Genomic DNA, 7561 nt, shown 5'->3' on the forward strand with positions numbered 1-7561 from the left:
ATCATACCCAGATTTTATTATAATTTAGGTGCTGTCATTTTTGTATTTGCACGAGATGAGGAGAGTGCTAATTCAAGCTGATTTAGTGACCTTGCTTGCTATTCTTGATGTTATGTGGGAGGGGTACCAGTTGCGTTGCTTTCTGGTAACTCGATGCAGAGTGTTCTTGTTATAATCACATGTCCTTAACGACTTAGCTTTTCTTTTTCCGTGTAGAAACTGATCATGCTTAATGGCGTTCTAAATTCTGCCCCCTATAACTAAATACCCTGATCCGTGTGCGTGGATATATTGTCAATGGCCCAAAGCAAAATGCGCTTCTATAACTGGACCGGTCCTGGTTTGCAGGGGTAGGGCAATACCCAGTGTTGCTCAGAATTACCTGGTGCTGAGTTTCTCAGCATCGAACATGTTTGTATACCAGCATTTCTTGATGGCGAGAGTTTGCTAGTGGTCGGACATTTACAGAATCAAGAACGAAGGGACTGTCTTCCTTTAGAGTTCACACAAATTTCGAATAGACATACTTCAGAAACAGGCGGATTTAACCAATGCCTCATGAACCATTTGGAATCATTGTTAACGTAACATCTAGATCTGATTAGACTTTCTCCTTTATTCTGGTGCTGAAATTTTAAGTTCGACCAAAATTTAAACAGCATTGTCCCTTTGTATTTGTTCCCGACTAATTGACAACACAACCAACAGTACGAAGGCAAGTACAAATTGGGACTATTTAATTTATTTCGGTTCCTCGGCGAATGGCTTTATTTCCAAATCTGTCATCTGAAGATTTAATTACAAATTTAAATTTGAAAACAGTATTCATTTTAACCACCTCAAATTAGATTTATAAATTGCCGCGAATATTTTGTCATGTTGAGACAAATTTGGATTTGCTGTTAGCCAACGAATTCCTGTTTAATTTTAATTGATTCAAAATTACAGACTGCTTAGAGAACTAATCTTGTCTTGAGTTCATAAAGGAACAATAACAATGTTCAACACAAAACGACACACAGGTTGTGCTGCAAAAATACGGAAAATATTGATCAAAACATTAGGCAAGGTCTGGAGGGGGGGGGATGTTATATAATGATTGGATTTTGTGCCAACTCCTGGATGTGACTGAAAAGTGATGGAAACACCCATTTTAAAAATTTAGTTTTTGACTTCAAGATATAGAAGATAAGAAGACATTAAAGCAACTTTTTTGCATCATTTGGTTCATCTACTGACTTCCAAAGAAATCTTTTGACCGAATCGAAGCAAAATGTACCGGAGAATGCAAAAATGTTTGGGGAGGGGTGTTGGACCCCCGTTAAATGTGTCCCTGCAAAACAGCCTTCTTTTGGTCGTTTATCTGTTTTATTTGATCCAAGTTTTATCATTTGACAAAGAGCAAGTAGAGCAATTTCGCTGCTTCCTAGTACACAATCTTTTTACAAGAACCATGGTATATAATTGTTGTGTAGGCTCGGTGTTCTTATTTTCTGGATAGTTTGAGGTTCGGGTGTATTTAATGTTTTGTTTTTTTGGAATTTGTTTTCTACAACTACATAATTGTTTTAAAAGCAGTTAATAACAGTTTTGCATGACATTTTTAGTAGCCCCGTTTATAAGCTGAAAAAATCTCCTCTGTTTTGGTAAAATGTGAGAAAATGTTCAAATACATATTTTTATTCTAATTTCTCTTGTCTGATTCTAATTCAATTCTAATTTTTCTAATTTATGGCGAATCAATCATCGATGTTCTTACAAAGCTTACATTAACTAGCAATCAATGGCGATAAAATTAGTTTTATAGAAAATATGATATTCATTTAAAAACAGAGTAAAAACCATCTGAAAATCATAGTTGAGCGAACCGTCAAAAACTCCGTCATTTTTGAAGAGAGAAAATAATCCTAGATAAGGTTTGTGTTTAAGCATCAGCTAGAAACATTTGACTGCCCACTATGTGTGGGCGATATTATTAGCGTTCAAAACTTGTTGTGAGATTTCTGTTATTTGTCATGAAAGATGTAACAAAAATGTTGTTAATTTGTTATGAAAAGATTCTCCTTCACTCAAATCAATGTCATATTAGCTTGGATTAGTGTCTTTTTTCATCTCGGTCTACTACCAGATAAAACTAATACAACAATTTTAAATTCATACATTTTTCAATCAACTGGCGTCGACAATAACCATCCATATTTTTGCCACCTATGTTGTTAACAAATGTTTTCGACTCTCTTCCAAATTCATGCTTTCATAGTTGCCCTTAAAAGGAGTTTGGGCTTTCTTAATTGGAACAATCGTGTTTTAAGAAATTGTTGTAATCAACATCATTGGAGGATGAAAAATGCACTCACTTGCTGCAAAAATAACAACCATTTTGCAATGTACGTTTTAGGATATAAACAAAATTTTGTTCCATAGATATCAGTCTGGTTTTTATTTTTTTCAATAAAGTATATCTAATAAGCAGTTTTATCTATGACCATGACAACAAACCAAAACTCAGATTTTGGGATAGTTGGAGGGTCATGGTAGCCAACCTTCTGATAGAAGATGGTACCTGATGATGAATAAGCATATCCAATACTATTAACGCCTACTGAATTATCGGCATCGCTTGATATTAAAAATCGAATGAAGTTAATAGCAAAAAACACATGAATTTTTAGCAGGCAGTATATGGTATCTGTGTTATGGGCCAATTTCTACACTTGGACTAGTTCACCAATCCGTCATTTTTCCACCAAACTATTACCCACTGGTCGCTTTTTATGTTAATTGGTCGGATTCTCATATTCGTGCTCAGTGCAACATTTCAAGTGATTAGAGAGCAACTTGAATGGAAACTCAAACTTGAATGCGAAAATGAAAATATTAGTTAGATTTACAAAATTTTTATTAGTTTCTTCGTGTAGAAATCAAAGTCACGTTTGAGCTGCCCTGTTGTAACAGCCTCAGTTGACAAAGCAGGCCGCGAGAAATTGACAAGATGACCAAAATGGTGCTATCGAAACAGCGGAGATTTAGGTTTACGTTTAATTTTGATAAAAGCATGGATTATGTTGCACAAAAATGAAACGGATGACTGCAAAAAAATGAAGATCAGGTTAGTTCAACATTTTCTTTAAACTAGTAAGATGCCGGCACGCTTAATGGGTGTGGCCTAGCCACATCACTTCTTTGTGGATAGCTTTGATGGGTTGTTTTTCTCTGTACCCATATGCAGCTAAAACTGAAAGGCTGGAGTTGATTAGTTAGCTGTGTAAATTGTTTTATCTGTTTTTGATATTGCCTGTAAAACTTGATATTGGTAAAAATATTTCGAGTTTGAGTTTTAGCAAGTGTCGTATCGTTTCTATTTAACCAAACTGAAATCGACTCTCCAGTACACGTAATACATTAAATATTTCATCGGAGCTTTTCCTCTTAATTATAACCCTTTTCCTCCGTAATCTCTAAGTTTGCAAATTTAGTCTTGCATTGTTACATCCTCATATTATGTTTTCCTTCGCCCACCCATGGTATTTCTCCCAGCAAAGTTTGAACCAAGCTACCATTTCCCTCAGTCATATTACACCCAAATGCTAGAAACAACGGCTTCTTTTTCATCTCTCTGCGAATAACTACCGATGTTTTGATTTCGTCTCCAACAGATTGCAAACCACCTTGCTACTATTTGAAGTCAATAGCCAAAGCACAAAAGGATAACAGATTTACCACTGCACAAATAGCGAAAACAGAGGCTGCTCGTCTCGCTATTATACACATTGGAAATCACCAACGAGTTATGAATTTCTCTAATTGAAATTACATCAAAAGAAGCCTCGAGAGAAAATTGGGTTTAAATGGTCTGTTTACGAAACATTGGACTAACGAAAATCGAGCTCCCTTGGTATTTACTTCTGCTGTTATTGAAAGAAGAGATTTACACTAAATCTGAGGTAAGGTTTTTCATGACTCATTTAGTCCTGTATTTTGCCCAAGTAGCTTCGATATGTGAGAAGAGTTTGAGGAGAGACTTTTTTATGCTGATATCATGCTGTGATTGTCTTGTGAAAGGTATGTTTCCTACGCATTCTGATGTTTGATGTTCGTTTGTTCGTGTACAGTCCAATTTTACAAATGCATAAGGCATTTGGAAGCTTGGAAATCTCGTTATAGAAACTATCAAACTATTTTATTCGATCGTTTACTTAGTGATCAACAGGTGCCAATTCACTATCAACCAATTTATATCAATATTTACCAGAACATTCCTGGATAGTTCAAAGGATTGCTCATGGTCTAAAAATATACCATAAACAAAGAAATTCAATCTCGTTAAAAACGTTTGAAGCAGAATTCTTCTACTTATGCGTACAACAGCTATTGCAGCAAATATTTTTCAAGAGTTATTTAAACTCACTGAAGCACCGACTGTGCGATTTAAAAATCACGAAGTTTATATTCATTAAGAATTTATTTGTATATTTTTCGTGATGAAATCTTTAGTTCGTTAGTTTAGAATTCTTTCACAAATATTTAAAGATCTCACAAGAAATTTAAATAAAACTAAAATGGTTCATGAATCTCTGCTAGTAACTTTGAGAAAAAGTACATTAATAGAGGTTTCTTGCAAAAACATAAAATTACAATACTCTCAACTCTGTGTGCGATTGTAGGTTTTTAAGTAGGAAACAAGTTATGAAATTGTAAAGTTTATGTTTGCATTGGGAAGCAGGATTTAGCTGGTTTGATAACTGTTTCTGGAGACTTGACCTTGCAATCAGACTCTTATCAACTACTCTAACTCAAATAGTTTAGATTACTCAAATTATGCGCAATCGTTATGTAACTACTGCGCCATTTTCTTGATACAATTGATTGGCAAAAACGTTGGGATTGAAAACTATTGAATCGAGATTCCCGTCTTTGCTATTATTTTTTCCCGCCAAAAGTTTACTTCCTATGATTTCGAAGAGTCAGGACCTTACAGGAAGTCTCCACATACTAGTAGGTTTAAGGGACCATAGTCCATCGCCAGAAGTGTCAGGCATCTAAAATAAAAGGCCACGAACCTTGAAGCTACCTTATTTGCATAGGACACTTGAACTTTGGTATGAAATCTACTTGAACGGTTTTTTGCCGAACTTAAATTTAAACCGTCGGCTGAACCCGTATTTACATGGATGAACGAGGAGGTTGTTATGCGGCTTCTTTGTTAAATACAGTTCACTGTCAAAGCAGAATTGTGTTCTCAAAGCATTAAAGGGTCTCAGGCATTTTCCGTGAGTTTAAACTTTAACGTTAGCTTCAGTTATCCAATGAATTGTGCCGTCTGCTAGACATTCTCTGAATTAAAAGATTTTCTGAAAGAGGGCCTAATATAGACTTTCTAATGTTATCGCTGCCAGCGGTTATCGCCGTAAAATCGTCATTTTCATGTTCTTCACCCTGGTTCTTCACATCCCGTTACGACTATTAGGCCTTCGACGACAAAGAAACATTTATACAAAGCTTCAGCTACCATAAGGGCAATTCCAACAAAATATCAACATATGAACAGCATTATCCTAATAAATGTTAAATTCTTCCATCATGTGCCTTTACAAAATCATAAGATTTTGTCCTTCGCAAAATTTGATTTTCGATTTCATTTTTCTTTTGTTTATTTCTTCATTTTTACACTATTTTTACGGAGTTCCTTAAAAAAATCTTCCTCTTGTTTTCATCCTATACTCGCTTTTTATGAGAACAGCCATACCTGCACCGGCCATTTTTACAAACAAGCAGAAGCGGACTGGCCCACCGGGACACCGGGAAATTTCCCGGTGCGCCCTTTGCCTCAGGCTTTTTTTTCAAAACTTGAAAAATTCAAAAGGCATTCGCACAGAACTAAAATTGATTCTACAATCATCAATTGACCTCCTGTCCAGAATACGCTTGCATAAAAAGTTTAGCTTCACCTTTAAGTTGAGCAATATTAAGATTGATTGCAAAGTTTCTCAATTCCTGTTATTGTAAAATTTATTTGATCAGCAAATTCTGCTAGACTTTCTGAAATCCTTGAAAAGAAAATATTTTGTTTTGAAAACAGCTTAAAAACCAAACATTTTAAAGCATATTAGAAGGTTTTTCGTCTGAAACTCCTCAGAGCATAAAACGTCAGAATAAAGGGTCCGAAAGAGCAAGATGACTTCCAACCCCCCGTTTCGTTTGCATCCTAGTTCCCCCATTCTGTTGTTCATTGCGAAGGTTTTTTAGAATAAATTATGAAAACGTTTGCAAAAAACTGATTCTCAGATATACAAAGTTTTTCCGGACCCGTTTTACAAACCCCAAAGTTAAGCAACTTTAGCACCTATTGGCGCCATTTTGGTTACTTTTTCTGGTGGGTAGAATAGTAGCCAGTCCGCCACTGCAAACAAGACATCCTTAGAAAGAAAAAAAGAGCATTATATTCATTGGACCACAAGCAACCACACGATAACCAAAACATAACTGCAAGTTTCCTTGATTGACAAGCTTTTCTTGCCAGAACAATTTGGTAGAAGCAGCTTCAGTGAAATCGGCCTACCTCGCAATATCTCTGGAATTTTTTTTCCATCACAAAGTTCGTTGGTCGTGATAAATAGATATGCCGGCCACAATAAGACACGAGGGCCAGAAAATCAGTGCAAAAATGAAGAAAATGCAATAAATTGGCTTTCTCGGGAATTCAGAGGGATTACCTCCTAACTCTAGCTTCCTCTTAGTTAAGTAAAGGCGCACAGTGCAGAGTCTCCCTTCCTAGCCCTACTCTAAGACAATGTCCTTGCCACTTTACAAGGCCTGGCAAAGCAACTAAGCTTTCTCTCAACCTCGCTCATTCTGTCACGGCGCTCTGCAAATGTTAAGTAGGTGTTGTCATGCTTCTTGATTTAAATTTCTTTCCTTTGGATATCAGGGGAAATAGTTTTGAATTTTTCGTCAATCCTGATAAGAAAACTTAAATTGTTGATTGTCAATCTCAATGTCATACATGCGGGATTTAAGAAACATGATCGATTATAAAGTATTTACTAGTCTGTGTCGACGGATCAGCCTGTAAGATTGGAAATAAAACGGTTAAAAGGATGGCAATATACTCTAGGTTATAAAGTGAATGAACAGTCCAGTTGCCTCACCAAAAAGCCCAACCACTGATGGCTCTTTCATTCAAAGCAAAACCTATTGCATATTATTCAATACAAGGAAATATTGTTTCAAATAATATTATTCTATGTAGGATATGATCATGTAGATAATTTGCAACTTAAGAGTCGTTATGACCACCCATTTCGTAATCTAACCGCTTACATTCATTAAGCCCCTTTTTGCAAACCGTTCAAAACAGGCAAAAGTCGTATTTGCAAAAACACATTACAAAGCTATCAGGAAAAACATTAACATGCCGTTCCTTATCAAAAGATCTAAATTACTGAGGTATCCTCCCTATATTATAACTTAAGGCTTTCAGCTAGCTGGAAGTGCCTACCTAGAATATCACAGATCTCGAAACCTTGAGAATCCTTTCAATTGGTCCCTTCATTTTGAGGAT

The sequence above is a fragment of the Rhopilema esculentum genome, chromosome 11, assembly GCF_057945365.1.
Source record: "Rhopilema esculentum isolate cy_ngs chromosome 11, ASM5794536v1, whole genome shotgun sequence".
NCBI classification, from domain to species: Eukaryota; Metazoa; Cnidaria; class Scyphozoa; order Rhizostomeae; family Rhizostomatidae; genus Rhopilema; species Rhopilema esculentum.